At 43.0% G+C, this 16,933-nt stretch overlaps 1 protein-coding gene across 19 annotated transcripts in view; it reads right to left on the bottom strand.

Moving 5' to 3' along the window:
- ATXN1 (ataxin 1) overlaps nucleotides 1–16,933 on the bottom strand; it is a 291,336-nt gene that overhangs the window by 59,293 nt on the left and 215,110 nt on the right. The window contains exon 1 of one of the 19 annotated variants that reach the window (XM_089776376.1): nucleotides 12,212–15,585. The exons of the other annotated variants lie outside the window; for them this stretch is intronic. The gene's annotated coding sequence lies outside the window, so the exon portion shown is untranslated. Of the gene's footprint in view, nucleotides 1–12,211; nucleotides 15,586–16,933 lie in introns of those variants that run through there. 19 annotated transcript variants of the gene reach the window in all.

The following is a 16,933-nucleotide window of genomic DNA, read 5'->3' on the forward strand; positions in this document are numbered from 1 at the left end:
CATAGGAAGGAAACAATGCTCAGAGCAACCTTAATTGACTAGTGGGATAGCTGTTATGTAGCTGTGGGGGGGGGAGGGGGGGAGAATGGAGCAGTGATATGTACAATGGCTTAACTCTCTCTCCACCCATTTTCTACAAGCCACTCCCTCCATGTCAAGTAAATGACACAGAATGACTGCTGGTAAGTCTGTGGAATGGGACAACTCTGAGTAATGCAACTTGCCCTGGTTCTTTTCCCTCTGTTACACCCCACTGCTTCTCCCTATACAGTGTAAAGACACGAAGGAAACTGGTGTAGAAGCATTGGAACCAGTTTCAAGTATACCTATGAATTAGCTATTCACTATTGCTATCACAGTGCAAATATGAAAGCAGCTGTATCTCACTAACTACAATCAGTGTAAACCTCTGGATCTAGCTTGCTTAAGCCAGTCGCTCTCAGTCTTTCCAGACTACTGTACCGCTTTCAGGAGTCTAATTTGTCTTGCATACCTCCAAGTTTCACCTCACCAAAATCAGACATAAAATACAAACGTGTCACAGAACAGTGTTACTCAGAAATTACTTACTTTCTCATTTTTTCCGTATAATTATAAAATAAATCATTTGGAATATAAATATTGTACTTACATTTCAGTGTATAGTATATAGAGCAATATAAACAAGTCATAGTCGGCATAAAATTTTAGTTTGTACCAACTTTGCTAGTGCTTTTTATGTAGCCTGTTGTAAAACTAGGCAAATATCTAGATGAAATGATTTACCTTCCTGTGACAGGATGTACCAACCCCACGCTGCAGCAGTGAGGGTTATCCCTGTCCACCTGACTGAGAAGTCCGGCTGTGGTGAGGCCACATCTGGAGTATTGTGTCCAGTTCTGGGCCCCCCACTAAAAAAAGGATGTGGAGAGGGTCCAGCGGAGGGCAACCAAAATGATAAGGAGGCTAGAGCACATGACCTATGAGGAGAGACTGAGGGATTTGGGTTTGTTTAGTCTGCAGAAGAATGAGGGGGGACTTGATTGCTGCCTTCAACTTCCTGAAGGGCAGTTCCAAAGAGGATGGAGAAAGGCTGTTCTCAGTGGTGACAGATGGCAGAACAAGGAGCAACGGTCTCAAGTTACAGTGGGGGAAGTCTAGGATGGATATTAGGAAAAACTATTTGACTAGGAGGGTGGTGAAGCACTGGAACGGGCTACCTAGGGAGGTGGTGGAATCTCCATCCCTAGAGGTTTTTAAGTCTCAGCTTGCAAAGCCCTGGCCGGGTTGATTTAGTTGGGATTGGTCCTGCCTTGGGCAGGGGGCTGGACTTGATGGCCTCCTAAGGTCTCTTCCAGCTCTGATTCTATGATGCTATGGAGCACAGCTATCAAGGCCTGTGAAGCAGCTAAGTCTGGGCTGAACGCCAATGAGAAAGGAGGTGGCGCTCCTGAAGAAGTAGTGCTGGTGCACCCAGATGCCAGTCAGCCAGGAACTGCAGCAAAAGCCCCCAGGCTGGAAAGAAGAGCCAAATACGAGTACACTGGAGAGATGGGTAGGAAGTAGCCCAGGGCAGGCAGGGTGTACCACAAGAGCTTGGAGTGTTTCGGTGGGATTCCCTGCCAAGCTAGTGGTGGTCCACTCCACCGCTGACAGGGCATTCGGCTGGCACCCAGTGGAGAGGGCAGGCCCAGGTCACTGTACCCCATCCTCACCAACCCCACGTGGGTATCTAGCTCAAATGGTAGAGCGCTCGCTTAGCATGCGAGAGGTAGCGGGATCGATGCCTGCATTCTCCAATGACTTTGGGGAGGGATAGCTCAGTGGTTTGAGCATTGGCCTGCTAAACCCAGGGTTGTGAGTTCAATCCTTGTAGAGGCGATTTGGGGCAAAAATTCATCAGGGGTAATACTTGGTCCTTCTGTGAAGGCAGGGGACTGGACTTGATGACCTTTCAAGGTCCCTTCCAGCTCTAGGAGATAGGCAATCTCCATTATAAAAAAAAAAAAACCCCACTGATGTTGATTATGGCTGCTGGGCCTCTCTGCCCTCCAGGAAGAAGATGTAGATATTGACTCAAGCTGTTAAATCCACACTACCCTGTGGAAAAGGGATGTGGATATTAACTCTGGCCACTAGGCCTCAGCCCCTGTGGAGAGAGGCCATTGGGCCACACTGCCCTTTGGGAAGAAAGCATTGTTATGGACTCTGTCCCTGTGGGATAGGGGCATGGGTATTGGTATGAGCTACCAGATCACATGGCCTGGGACAGGTGTAGTTTAGTTGTGGACTGAGATGATCTGGATATGTTACTGGGATCGTCAGGAGGGGAGGCAAAGTCCCCATCCCCCAAACTGATACACACATGGGGTTGATCGCCACTTGTTTAATTTAAAAATTCACGGAGGCCTCAAAGTACACTCTTCACAGGTCTCATTCTCAGGTTCAAAATGATCAGTCACATCTACTCCACCATCACAATCTCTAATTTAACAAGCATCTCTGGACCTTATCATGTAATGTAAATAAACAGATTATGAATGGAGGATATGGAAGCGAGAAGTCCTTCCTTCTGTGACACTCCAGAAAGATGGTGATGATTATAGAGCAGGAGAAATGATCTTGTTTGGGATATATGGAAAGGAAGGAAAAACAGAACTGCTGTCCCTTCTCCTTGATTTTATACCAAAATAATGATCAATAAAATATTGCTAATAATAAAATGTATTTACATAGCAGCTTTCTTCAGACAACCTCAAACCATATACACTATACCAGTGGTCCCCAACGCGGTGCCTGCGGGCACCATAGCGCCCGCCGGGGCATTTGTGTGCGCCCGCTGACAACCTGAGCCGGCCCCGCCCCCGGCGCGTGGCGCACTGGAGGCGCTGGCCCCAGGGGCGCAACACGCACCAGCGCCTGGTGCACGGCGCTCGGGCGGCCCCAGCCCCGGGGCACATGTGGGCGCACGGCGCCAGTGCCGGCCCCAGGCATGCGGCTCGGGCACCGGCGCCAGCCCCGGGTCCACGGCACAAGGCGCTCGGGCGGCCCCGGCCCTGAAGCACATGCCGGCGCTGGGTGCAAGGGCATCCCTGCCCCTGGCGTGCCCCAGGATGTGCGGCCCCGGCCCCCCGGGCGCCTGGCGCATTAATGGCCCCGCCCCCAGGCGCCTGGGAGCCTCTAAAGGTTGGGGACCACTGCACTATACCAATTAAGCCTCACCAATACCTTTGTGAAGTAGAGACTCAAGGGGGTTAAAGACACAGATTTTGAAATTTCCAGTAATTCTGGGTATCTCAACTTAAGGGTACCACCTGCAACTTTGGGCTTAGGTTTTCAGAAAGACTCAGCACCCAAGTGAAGTTCCTGGAAAATGCAGATGCCTAGCACTTCTGAAAATCAAGCCACAGGCACCCAGAAGTATTGAAAATGTTAGTCTATGGAAGGTGGCCAAGGTGGCAGAGCAAGTCAGAGCCAGAGCTGTGAACAAAGCCAAAGGATCCTGAAACACTGTTTGCTGCTGTAACCATTACACAATACCTTCCCCTAAGATCTGCTACCTATTCTACAATGAACAACAGAAGGAAAGGCTTGATTGAACTTATTATGCAGCCATTACTGATATTATTTATTTTCAAAATACCATCTTCAGAGAACCCAGTCCTTTTCTAGCTGCCAACAGGTTTCAAATGAAGCATGAAATGGATTTCTTTGCCTGGGTTCTCACCTTACCAGTAAGGTCTAAACATGAAGCACAAGAAAAACAGAATTGCTGGAGATATAAAATGGAAGGAAGTTATTTCCACCAGCTCCACACTGTAGCTACAGAGTGTGCCAACTGATGAAACCAGGTCTACACTAGAGGAGAAAGTTGAGCTAAAAAACACAACTCCAGCTATAGCATAGCTGGAGTTCATGTATTTTAGGTTGAATTTCCAGTGTCCCCACTGCGGGAAGTTGACAGAAGAAACTCTTCTGTCGACTTCCATTATTTCTTGAGACCCAGTGGAGTACTGGAGTCAACAGGGCATCATCATCAGTTGATTTAGTGGGTCTTTACTAGATCTGCTAAATCGAACCCCAGGAGATCAATCTTCACAGTGTCGTTCTCCAGTAAGTGGAGACAAACCCACAGTACAAAAAGGTACAGTTCTTCGGTGTTGGAGCTGCGGGAGCAGACTTTGGAAGGAGGTGTAAAGGGTTTACTCCCTCGTAGGTGAAGCTCAACTTCCACAGCCATGCACACCAGCTGTTTATGGGACATCTGTGCTGTCTGACATCTGTAGACCTGCTGTTGTATTTTAACACCAATTCTTCCCTTCTCTAAATTGAGGGCATAAGCAAGGACAATGAAAGTTACTCCAGAAGCTATACGGAAAGTCTGCCCATGTGCTGGACAGAAAAATCTTTCCCCACTGTCACATGAAAATTACCCGTGGTCTTAAGTAACCGGGCCTAGGAAACAGGATTTGCCCCTTTAATAAGTTTTTGGTTATTTTAGTTTCAATATTAATTCTTTCTTGTGTAAGTGGGTCTGAGGCAAATGTAGATGAAAAAAGAAAGGCAGTCTGATGGTAAGTCCCTATCTCCTTACTAAAAATAAAGAAAAACCCCCTCATCTACAGTAATCTTCCAGAACATTACAATAAATGTCACTTTTAAAATGAGGTGAACCAAAACTCCCAGCTCCAAATATCCAAACTTTAGTAGGTGGGTTCAAAATTTGAATTCAGATCCCGATATTAATTTTGGAAATTGTTCTCTTCATAATGCATAAAATCAAAACTCTGATCCTCAACACCTCCCAACAATGCTACACTGTTTTAGTCCAAGAATGTAGACTACCACAAAGTCAGTCATTCCCTGCGGGAATACTGCTCTGTGAAATGGCATCAGTTCAGTTTCCCCTGCACTCTCTCTCAGCCCATAGCTTAGAACAAAATTAATCGTGAGTTTAAAAATAAAACAAGTAAAACAGGGGAGGTAATGTGTCAACCCTGGTCTCCCCATATCAGAACATTTCAACCAATGATGAGCCTACAAATCCAAGTTTACACCTACTGTAAATGGCCTCCAATTAAAACAACAAAGAGATCTGAAGACCTACAAAATTAGGAGAAGAGACGCAGGTCAGGGAGACACCAAAAGAGAAGGAAAAACACAAACACACACACGAGAGCAAGAACATCAAAGGCAAGAGAAATAAGTCTCCAGGACTACATGGGAAATTTAGGAGAGACCTATTGCCTTGGTATGATTTTATTCATTCTTACATTCATTCATCTAAAGCTACCTTTAAATGAGCTTCCTTCTTTTATGTCTATTGCTAACGCATCACCACAGACTGTCTTCAATAAAGTCTCAACCCTATATGAGGCTGAACGTCCACAGTTCCTCTCGACCTGCACAGGATTTTAGGTCGTGTGACAAATTGGAGGATCAGTGCCATGGTCCCATAACACTGTGCGAAAATATGTAGTAAAACATACAGAGGGAAACAACAGAAAAACTACCCTCTAGTGTTTTACTATTCAAAGCCTTAAAATTTAACTGAACTATATCAACTGTTGCAATGCCCCAGATTAAAATAAAGTGAGGCAGGTTTTGATTTTTTTTAATGCTTTGAAAAACACAGTTTTTCTTAGCTGTTTTTACACAAGACTATAACAAAGAGGCCATTTGTTGTGGTTTTACCTGCTGGCACAACCAGATGCAGATTATTGAGTATTAGCTAAGGCTTTGGATAGGTGTACAATTGGTTGCCTCTCTCAAATTATGCACCTCCATCATGACCTGTAAAACCCCTGCATAGGAAATGTCATTTGTCCCGAACTGGAGGTTGCTTTGTAATATACACAAAACTTTACTATGGAATAGACTGAGATGGTTACATATATTTTGCTAATTACATAATTGAAATTAAGTAAATATTTTTAATTACATGGCCACATCACGTTCTCCACCCCCGTTCCCTCCACAGGGGCTGCTGCCTTTTCCAGTGTGCAAGATGGATGCTAAATGAAACAAGGTTGCATAGTTAATGAGGCTGGGGCATGGAAGCATATGCTACCTCATTCACCACAGAGTCTGGGTGAATTGTAATGAACGAGGCGGGAGCTCTATGGACCCAAGAGCATGGTGCACAGTGAATTAGAAGAGAGAGACACACCCTGAACATGAGAAATAAAGTTGAATATTTAAGAGCTGCCACACTTGCCCAAAGCACCATTTGATTGCACAATGAAGGAGGCTGCAGCTTTGAGGAAACAACAGAACTCTAATTAAAGATTCTATCATTATGCATGTGCATATGAGAGCAGAGTTGAGGCTGGGCAGGCAACTTGTTGCTTTGACAGTTCCAAATGTTTGAAAGCTTCCTTTCGTGAGCACAAATGGTCTTCAAAAATGTAAGCCACACTTCGTCTGGGAAAGGACTACAGGGGTCTTGGCACATCGGGTAAGATGGAACCTGAGATGTCTTAGAAGAGAAAGTGGCCAGAAAGGTCACAGGTTACAGAGTAAAGATTTCAGTAAGGCACGTACTCCTCCGGATGGTGGAATGAATACTAAAGTCGAGGCACTCAGGGAAAGAGAGGACCCTGCTGATGTCCCTTGCCCCTGTTTCACAGCACACCTTGTTTAAAGCTAAGCTTGCAATCGTAAGAGCGATGACTAGAGAACCGAGGTAGTTTGGGAGCTAGCCTGGGGTCAGGTCATAAGTGAAAAATCAGTCTGATGGGCTCATTCATGCCCACGTCTGGAGGGAGCATCCAAGTGTAAGAGAGTGTGTGTATGAGTGTGGGTAAAACAATGCCCATCATCTGGTCCTGACAATACTACTAATCAATCCCTATCACCAATGCTCATGCCATTCTCAATTCACAGAAACTAAAACACGCAGCAGCACTCCTGCCTTCTAAATATGAGGAACAGAGGCAAAGACCAGTTCAATTAGTCTAAGATTTTTTGTTAAAGGTTATTCAAATAAACTGTGTACTGAAACTCTATGAGACTAACATATCTGCACTGTTATTTGTAACAATATGACACCTCAGCTTGTAGGAAGGTACCGCACTGTATACTAATAGCACACTTATTATTAGATTTTCTGCATGGTTACATAAGCCTGTAAAAAGGAAAAATGTAAATGATTCAAGAAGATATTCTTGTGGTTCTCATGAAGTCTTTTAATATCTAAAGATTGAGGAAGATCCCTCCTGGCAAGAGACAATCAATTTTTATGCTTCATTAAAACATTTTTTCCCAGTATTTTAAAGAAAATGCTTGTAGGCAAGAGAAGCAAATAATATGTATTTTTTAATGCAAGCATTTTGTGCTAAATTTTGCCATGAGATCTTTCAAGCTCCTCTCCAAAAAGGAGAATAAAATATGCAGGCAATCTATGTTTCTTCCATTATAGCATCTGACCACGATCTGAATAAATTCTAACCTGTGCAAAAACCAAGCTATGTGTCAGGACACACGTTTCTACAAAGGACATAGAAAGGGCAAAATCAGAGAGCTCTGATTAATACTGAGACAGGCAGACCTGAGCCACGTAAGTCTATGCCAGCCTTAGCTAGAATAATTTATGTGTGTCTGTTTACTCACACTGGGTGTGCAGGAACCTGCCTAGCTACGCAATCATGTACACATTTTTTCAATTATTCAGAGATGTTTAGGCCACATATAAGCAATCTGGGAAACTTGATTTTTCCACAGTTTCTTGAGGACCTGTCCCTTGAAACCAATCAATACCATACATTCATCGCCTCCCAGTACACAATGGACAGGTCTAAACTAGGGAGGTAAGCTACTAGTTGACTAGCCGATAAGCATATGCTTATCAGGTAGTCGAGTAGTGACTCAACTAGTTGCTCCCCTCCTCCACTGCCTTTATCAGGGAGAGGCAGCAAGGGGGGGAAGCAGGAGTCGGTGCTGAGGGGAGCCGGCTTAAAAGCCAGTTCCCCCAAAAACTGTTTCTGTGGAAGGGAAGACACAGAGGGCAGAGGCACAACAGGGATACGAGTGAGGACTGAAGCAGTAGCTCTTGTACATTTCAAAGGAAGAGGTGCAGTGGGGAACCTGCACGAGCGGGGACTACTTTGGGTCCCGCTGCACCTCTCTCCCTTTGAAATGTACAAACGCCACAGCTGTCTGTTACACATTTCAAAGGAAGAGGCCCAGCGGGATAGCGAGTGCCCGCGTTATCGACTAATCGAGTAGTTGATGGAAAATCCATTGACGACTTGATTAATCAAAATTTAACATCCCTAGTCTAAACATGTCAGCCCCCCTTGAGGAAATATTTGTACAACACAACATATGCCCAAAGGAATGACACTTGCATCCAGTGTGTGGATGAAATCTGTGCTGCAGTAGAAGATTTACCTGGTGTTGTTCAGGTCCTTATCTCAATTAATTTTTTTTTTGGAGGGGAAGGGGGATGAAAATATCCATGCTTCATTTAAATCATTGTTTTGGGGGTGAAGCTGGGGAAGAGGGGTTCAGTATGCAGGTTGCCCCTGGGAGAGAGGACAACCCCAGCCCTGCCTCATCACAGCAACTTGGGGCCAGGTGAGAAGCATCTCTCCATGGCTGCTGCAGCACCAGCAGGCACAGCAAGGGGAGGGGTGCATGTCCCCCCATTGGGGCAGGTCCAGGTTCATCTACCCCTTGAGCCTCCCAGCCAGAGTAAGGAATGCAGCAAACTGTGCACTTTCCCTCATCCTCTGATGAAGGGGGACAGCTAGCAATGCTCCCATATGAATTGGGGGGGGGGGGGAGGGATGTGGGGAGTTTTGGCCCCTCACATGCCATGATGCAACACATGAGCAGAAAGATGCTGGCTATTAGACATATGTGTCGAATAATCATTGCTATCTTTAAATACTGCCCAACACAAACATAAATACAGGTGAACTAGCACTCTTCAATTCATGCACACGGAACAGTTACTCTAGTCTAGCCCATGCAACTAGCTAGAGACACAATAGTTCAAGAGAATGACAGATGGTTTAGTTCGTCTCTGAAACAGGTTTTATTTCAGTGATGGGTATGGCAAATGGCACACTATATTAGAAGCCACTCCATTAAAATCACGGAATCACCAACAAAAAGAGTCTTAGGGTCACATTACCAACTTGCAAACAAAAAATGTCACTTACTGCCAAGTTGCCCATTCTTTACTATCGAGTCTTCCCTCAAACGGTGACAAGGATTTTCGGCAGTCTCTGCTCAGCTCAAAGGATAATGGGTCAAACGTACACCTGTTTTTTCTTTGTTTTTAACTGAATTACACGAGGGAGGAGTCTGGTCCTACCTGAAAGCTGATCCACAGTGTAGACCAGCTCACACTCACCTTCAGTACTGCAGTAAATGTGGGACATGAAAAAGTGCTGATACGAGTCCAAAATAGGGGATGTAATAGTGTAGCTGATTAACCAATTAACCGATAAACAAAAGCTTATAGGTTAATGCTAAAGACTACATGCATTCCACACACACACACCACCCTCTGCCCCCCTGCCGCTGGTAAATTTTTTAGCAGGCTGGCCAGCAGCCTGGCTTAGTCCTTGCTTGAGTTGGGTCCAGGATCTACCCCCGCTGCGGTTCTGCATTTAAAGTGTATTTGCACCAGGCAGGCAGGCAGGCAGCTTGGTTCACTTCTGCTCGTGCCAGGTCCAGGAGCTCAGCCACCCCCCTGGACAAGGGCTGTTGCCACCCCGCTCTGCTGTCTCTGTGTCAGGCAGCCAGTTGCAAGGGGAGCTGATTTTTAAACTGACTCTCCTTGAGGACCAGCTCCCACCTGGCACCCTGTGCGTCAGAGGTAGCAGCTCGGAGTAGCAGGGGACTCCTCAGCAGTGGGACCAGCATGCACTATCTGCCGGCTCCGCCCCTAGGGACTACATCATAGTTGAGTAACCGATAAGAATTCATGAGGTTAATCAACTATTCAGTTAACTGATATTTAACATCCCTAGTCCAAACATTATTTCGTGGGGGAGCAAAGGCACTTTTCCAAGAACAAGTAATAAAAAACCCCTCAAGAATCCTTATTGCTGTCCTGTACCACCAGGGGGTACCACTAATTTGAAATCTACTCCCCTCAAATTTAAAACTGATTTTTCAGTCTCCCATTTCTGTGTGAAGGACCCACACAAACAGGAAAGGTTTCCATATTATAAAAACGAGGCTTTGACTCCAACCATCATTCTAGAAGAATGATATTTACACTGAGGCTCAAGAGCTGCAAGTGGTTCTTAATGTGTACCCTGTGGCTCTTTGCAGCACATGATATTAAAACACTATGATTTCATTATTAACTAGCTAAGTTACTAACCAATTATAATTGAGAAAATAATAATATTTGGTCAGTCGTTTTGCTGTGAGAAAGAAATATATATATATATATGCGCATACACTAAATATTTCCCCATCGTACTATTTAAATATGAACATAGAGTACTTTGGTAAATGAAACAATGAATTGACACTACATAACTTTGGGTAATGTTTATCTCTAATTTGGCTCCTGAACCACTGAGATCTCGGTATCATTGCTCTACAGAAGTGAGAGCAGAATTTACAGTATGAGAGAGTCAATATTTTCTTACCTTGACTTCCTAAATAGGCACCTAAAGCCCTATATAGATAAGTAAATAAGGGTGAGCTGATTTTTGGATGTGTTGAGCAACTGCAGCTCCTAAATACTTTAACACAAATTGCAGCTGCTCAGCATCATTGAATATCAGGCTAGCTTTCTTTAGGTACCTAAATATGGAGCCTAACTTTAACCATCAACTTCAATATCTTCCCCAAAGTTGGAAGATATTGACCAAAGTAGAAGAATATTAAGCAACTTAAGATTCAGGTCCTTTTCAAAGTACTACACCACTTGCAAGAAATTATAATAATCCCTGCCTTTACTCTAATTTGTAGATGCACAAAAATAAATATTCTTCTCCCTGAATTTCAAGCATTTCAACCACTGGCATGATAGCTCGTATCTAAACAATTCCACACAAAGTATAAATTTGATGTGCAGTAATCTCAGGATCATTTCATGTTATTAATTTACTAAAATTAAATTACAAGACATCCTATGTTATTTTATTTACAAAAATTGCCACTAACACAAGGGACACAATTCTACATCTTCAATTTTGCAGGAGAAAAAATTTAAACTTGGAAAAACATCACACAAAAAACTCTGAATAGCAGAATGTTGCACTTGCAAATTAGGAATTTAGGTTAAGGTTCCTTTTGAAAATCTGGCCAGCACACTACAAATGCAAAGGCTTCTTTTGAGCCAAAAATATAACAGAAGATTCTTCCTCTGTGGGTATCCATGAAGCAAAAAGGAGGGTAACATTTCAACCATTTACAGTTTTTCTAAAGGAAGTTTTAGAAATAAACTGATCAATTTTACACTAGGGATGTGAAAGTGTAACAGTGTACATAGTTCACAGTTACACACAGGCTCTCCACAGGCTCCTAGAGAACCACCTGCCTTCTCCCCCCTCTCCAAACATGTAATTGTGTAACTGCTGGCATTTAATGAAACACATTTTAACATCCCTATTTTGCACTGAGATTAAAATATTTGGATTTCATCCATGTGCACGGCCTATAAGACAATACATTTGCAGTTCTTGTTGAAAAGAAAGTAGATTTTTCTCTGTGTCCATGTGTAGATTTTTATAATTGTTGACAAGAAGTTTTTTTTCTTCTTTGCCTTTCAATATAAATACCCCAATTCTGTCCTCAGATACATTGATACAAATCAGAACTAGCTTTTAATTTGAGCGAGAGCAGGAACACTCCGAAGATACTTGTGTTAACAGAGTATAGTCAGACTGAAATTCTCAGTGCCTTCTCAGCGTTCTATGTTATCAGCTCTATGACCTCAGCATCTATAGCAATCCAGCCAGTCTAACCTATGAAAGGGAGCATTGTGCTTTGGTACACAGGACAGCATGCAAGATTTCCTGCTACTTGATTGGTCAGTAGAGAAGCTATTCTTAGTCATATGACAAGATTGATTAGGTACAAAAAAAAAAAGGGCATTTGGAAAGATACCTGCTGAATGAAGTTCTTCCTATATGGCAAGCAGTTTCAGTAAATACGAGCAATAAATGTTCCCTTGTCAAAAAGAAAATTGGTTAAATATTTCAGATACTAAAACTAACAAACAGATTCACAGGTCCATCTATAGTAAGCAAAAACTCACTCTACTCTGATCCACGCTGAATGCAATCTGATACCGAAGGCGAAACACAGATGAACTTGCGTACCCACTTCATCTTTACTGCACGTCCCCGCAAAAACAATCCCAGCTACTCTCACTACTGCTATGACTGTTACTTTAAATATCTTTCTACTCTGAATTTGGTATTGCTAGTAACAGGCCTGAGCATGCTTATGGAGGGTCACTTCTCAGATACATCAGCTGGTTCTGGGGCAATACTGTCCCCTCAACCTTTTTTATTCTCAGAGGTTTTCATCCAGACAAGCAGCACTGGCTTCAACTCCTTTCCCAGATATGCAACAATGCTCTGAGCATAAGCCAGAGGGGGTTGCTAGAGTGTGATGTGAGAGGCAACCTCTTCTCTGAAAGGGTGAGCATGCCTACTGTGTTAGAGGCTTTTCTCGCTTGGGCAAATCATTTCTTGCAATAACACATCTTAAAATAGTTCAGTTAATCTTTAAATTTGTCACTTTTCTTTGGCGGGGGGGTGAATAGTTATGAATCCAGAATTGAGAGCACACATCTGCACACAGGCCCGTATATCTCTGTCGGATGCTGTATGCAAAGCAGAGCACGCTTGGATCCCCACCGTCCACCCGCGGAGGGTGTTATCTGCACTGTATTTGAATCACTCTGCCAAAAGCTAAGGTTTGTCAGAGAAATCTGTGGTTCAGCATTTTCTTGCTCAATGAGATGTAGTAGCAGAGAAACCAGGCAGGGTCTGAGGGTAATGTATTTGATAATGACAAAAATGTTTCCATGGAGTTTTAGAGCAAAACAAAACTGCTGCCCTTTATCTGATATGTGCACATTTCATACTTGCAATATGTCTTAAAGTGACTTTGTGACTAAATCCTGGGAAAAATGCTAAGAATGCTTGGCTAGAACCCTGCTTTTCCAGTAAAAACATAACATGGCTTATTAACAGCAGCACTTGGGGGAGACAGTTCAACACAAAGTGCATTTTTTAGCTCAAGACCAGAAACATGTGTTTGGAGGGATGCAAGTTTTTCCTTTGGCTTGGGCACCAGTTTGACTGACTATACATTCGAGGGTCTTCAAGCCTTCTTAGCATATGTTAGTCAGAGTACAAATGAAATATTATTCTATTAATCATGCCTGCATGTCTTGGCTGATGCCAAGGTTAAAACCTTCTTTTTCAGAACATAGTAAACAGAAATAATAAAACAAAGAGCTCCACTAACCACCTTGTTAGAATTTCTGTGGTTGCTGAATAGCGAGCTTGTTATGGCAACACGTTTCAAAGTCCTTGCAAGAAATGTTAATTGTCACAGTGGCACTGTGGGGACAACACACAACCAACTGAAAGAGAAGTGCTATTATTGTTACCGTGAGAACGAACGATGCTGTTTCCATTCTATCTTTGAATTCTGGTGGGTGTAAGGTAATGTGACTTTAAGCAATGTCAAAAAAATCACCCAGCCTTATATTTTTTTCTTGGAAAGTAGCTCCTTCCCCCACTTTAGCAGGGAAGCTTATAAACGCCATGTATAGGAAATTTGAACTTAATCAGATTTATGAAAAGTATTATATACTATTCAGGGTTTCTGCAATTGAAGAACTAGCAGAACTAGAGTATTGCTTGAATAGCTGGCAACACTCGAGTACATTTGTTCCCAGTTTCATGCAACTTGTGAGAACTGACGAGGAAGGTCTGTCTCTACTTCTGGATTAATACCCTGGAAACAGGATTTCATTCCCAGGATGGGCAGAAATCCAGACAATTTTAGGCACATTTGTAAGTGGGTCATAATGTAACTCCTTCCATATCTCATTAAAATACTAAGGGCTTATACATTCTACCACTTATGTCAGTATAACTAATGTCTCAGGGTGTGAATAAATCATCCCCCCAAGCCACGTAAGTTGCACCAACGTAAGCGTTGGTGAAGACAGCACTTCACCAGACGTTGCTACATTGGAACAGGTGTGCCAAACTAGCACTTTTAATATACGCTAGTCCTAAAAGCTTTTGCCGCTGATCTGCATCTAACAATCAACCAGACAGTACAAATGGGGAGGAAGAAAAAAAATCAGTCCAATGAATCACTTCTGCCTGGCATGTTATCCTCATTACATGCTACTACTACAGACGGAATTACCCAAGACAACTTGTCATGAAACATATACTTTGGGATATACAGTAGGGGAACTGATCTAGCCACATCAATTAAAGGCTCCGTACCCAATACCAGGTGGTACCCATGACCATTACACTAACCTTGAGGTTGTCAGGGAACCGCTTCCTCAAATCTAGCAAAAGAAAAACACTTTATTTCCTCTCCAGGACTGGTGTCCGCTCATCAGGATTACTCAGTTTACAGTCAAGTCCAATTCAGGGAGAAAAATACCAACCACCTTGGGGCTAGCCCCACTCACCCTCTCCACTCAACATCATTTCTACTAACCACTTTGCCCTCATGAGCGGGTCATACTATTCAGTGCTGGCTGTACTTAACTAGCCACTTATTTTGTCTGATATCAAGTGATAGCACGTTTTCCTCTAATTTAGCAGATTTTGGGGGTATGTTAATGATTACTACTTTTTGTTCCCTTTTTGAACCTTTTGAACACGGGAGCAAACAAACAGATTCTTAAGGTTTTACCCCACATCTGACTTGTTAAAAAGTAGATAACTGCTTAAAATTGTTTCCTGGTTAGACAGCATCCAAGGCATGAGATGCTACTCCTGCTTCTACTCCCCTTTCCATAGTGTACATCTGGAGTTACTCCAGTGATGTTTAACAGCGTAAAACAGTAACAAGTTGGAACTGGGTAAGCAGTCTAGTAAACTCAAAATCAGCTGGAGGAAAAAAACGCCATGGAATATTACTTATTAGCATTCATGAACAGCAGAGCTGGGATGAATTATGAAGATCATTTCCTCACATGTAAAAATCATGTACATTATACTGTACCAATCTCCCTCACTCCTATTTACACCGTGTTAAGCAAGCTTTCAGTGGTATTAATAGGGAAGTGGGATGTCAGAGCTACTGCTAGACCTAGAATAACTGTTTCACCACTAGCAAATGGCTGTTCATCTCAAAAGTTTAAAAATTAAAATAAACTGTATTTGCCACATTTAATAAAGTCTGCTACTCGGCTAAAAGGGTAGGTCCATTGTAAATCCAGTAACCACAGAATCATAGAACCATAGAGCTGGAAGAGACCTCAGAAGGTCATCAAGTCCAGCCCCCTGCTCTAGGCAGGACCAAGCCCAACTAAACAGTTAACCATGTTTTTAAACAGTTAAATATGTTTTTAAAATGTTACAACATTTCTGAAGTAGAAAGGAAAGAAGCAAAACAAAAATCAGGTTTTATAACTCTTTCTGATAATATATTTACAATTATTATTAAAGCTTCAAAGTTCATTCTGCAAATACTTTACAGATGCAGAAAACAATTTTCAGTGAAGCTCTCCTTGTTCTCACACACGCCTTTTATATATATATAAATAGAAAAGATGTGTTGTCAGGACAAGAATTCTGCTCTCCAGCTGTGTCCAAAACTCTAACATCAGTGAGTGCTGTTTGCATGCTTGGAGAGCACTCAGCTGAAAGAGAATATGCAAAGAAATCCATTGTTACTTTTTATAAATCTGGATTAAATATGATAATGAAAGTATGACACCATCTTCACCGAAAAGATTATTCACGTAACAATGGAGGGGCATGCAAGAGAGTGACAGAGATATTGCTTCACGGTGCACTGAACACTCACCATATTATGTACTATTTTTTCATCATCACAAGTAGGCTTGGGGCTTTCCTTCTGAATATTTCCACCCCAACTTGTGATGGCCCTTCAGCTACATCACAGTTATACTTCTGTCTACTTTTCCTATAACCTTTTCATGACTGCTCTTCATTCTTGAAATGCACTAACTGCTGAACCATTTTAATCTCTTGTTTTGAGAAGTTAGTTTCACACTTGGCATAGCTGACAAGTCCTAAGGGAAGTTACTGAGGGCAGCATCAGGCTAATTCTTTAAACACTCAGTGCCATCTCATCCCTCTCAATGTCTCATTCCAGAGACAGTGTTAGCCCCCAGATATCCCGCCCACCACCACACATAGGAAAAAAAATAAATAGGGGGCTCTCTTAAGCTGTTTGGAGCCTAAGCAATTGCCTAGCATGCTTATGCCTGGTGCCAGCTCTGCCATTTGCCTTCATAATTAGGATCCATGCACACTGTTGTACTGGCCAAAAATGTCAGGCCTCACTTTGACTAGTCCGTAGTTCCCCTCCTTTGTCTCTTACATCTAGGAGTAAATATTTTCCTGATCCAGAACAACTCTTGGGCTAGGTCTAGACTGCGGCATTTTTGCAGAAAAAGCTACGCAAAATACACTCCACATTTTGCATAGCATATGCCGCTTTTTTTTAAAAGAGGCTTTTCTGCCATTTGGCCCTGGCTAGACGGGGCCAAATGGCGGAAAAGCCTCCTCTTTCGGCAGAGCCCTTCTGTCTCAGGAAACAAGGTACACAGGGCTCCCTGAAACAGTGTGTTTGCTCCCCCCCCCCCCCCCCCCAAAAAAAGCAAAAGAGCAAACGTGTTCTTTGGATGTGGCGGGGTCTTTGTGGGATTGTTTCTCTTGCACTTACTATGGTTTGCAAAACAGCAGTTTTCATATTATGGTGCTTAATGAGGCCTATGCATTTTTTTCTAAGCATCTCT

The sequence above is a fragment of the Pelodiscus sinensis genome, chromosome 2, assembly GCF_052426305.1.
Source record: "Pelodiscus sinensis isolate ZL-2025 chromosome 2, ASM5242630v1, whole genome shotgun sequence".
NCBI lineage: Eukaryota > Metazoa > Chordata > Testudines > Trionychidae > Pelodiscus > Pelodiscus sinensis.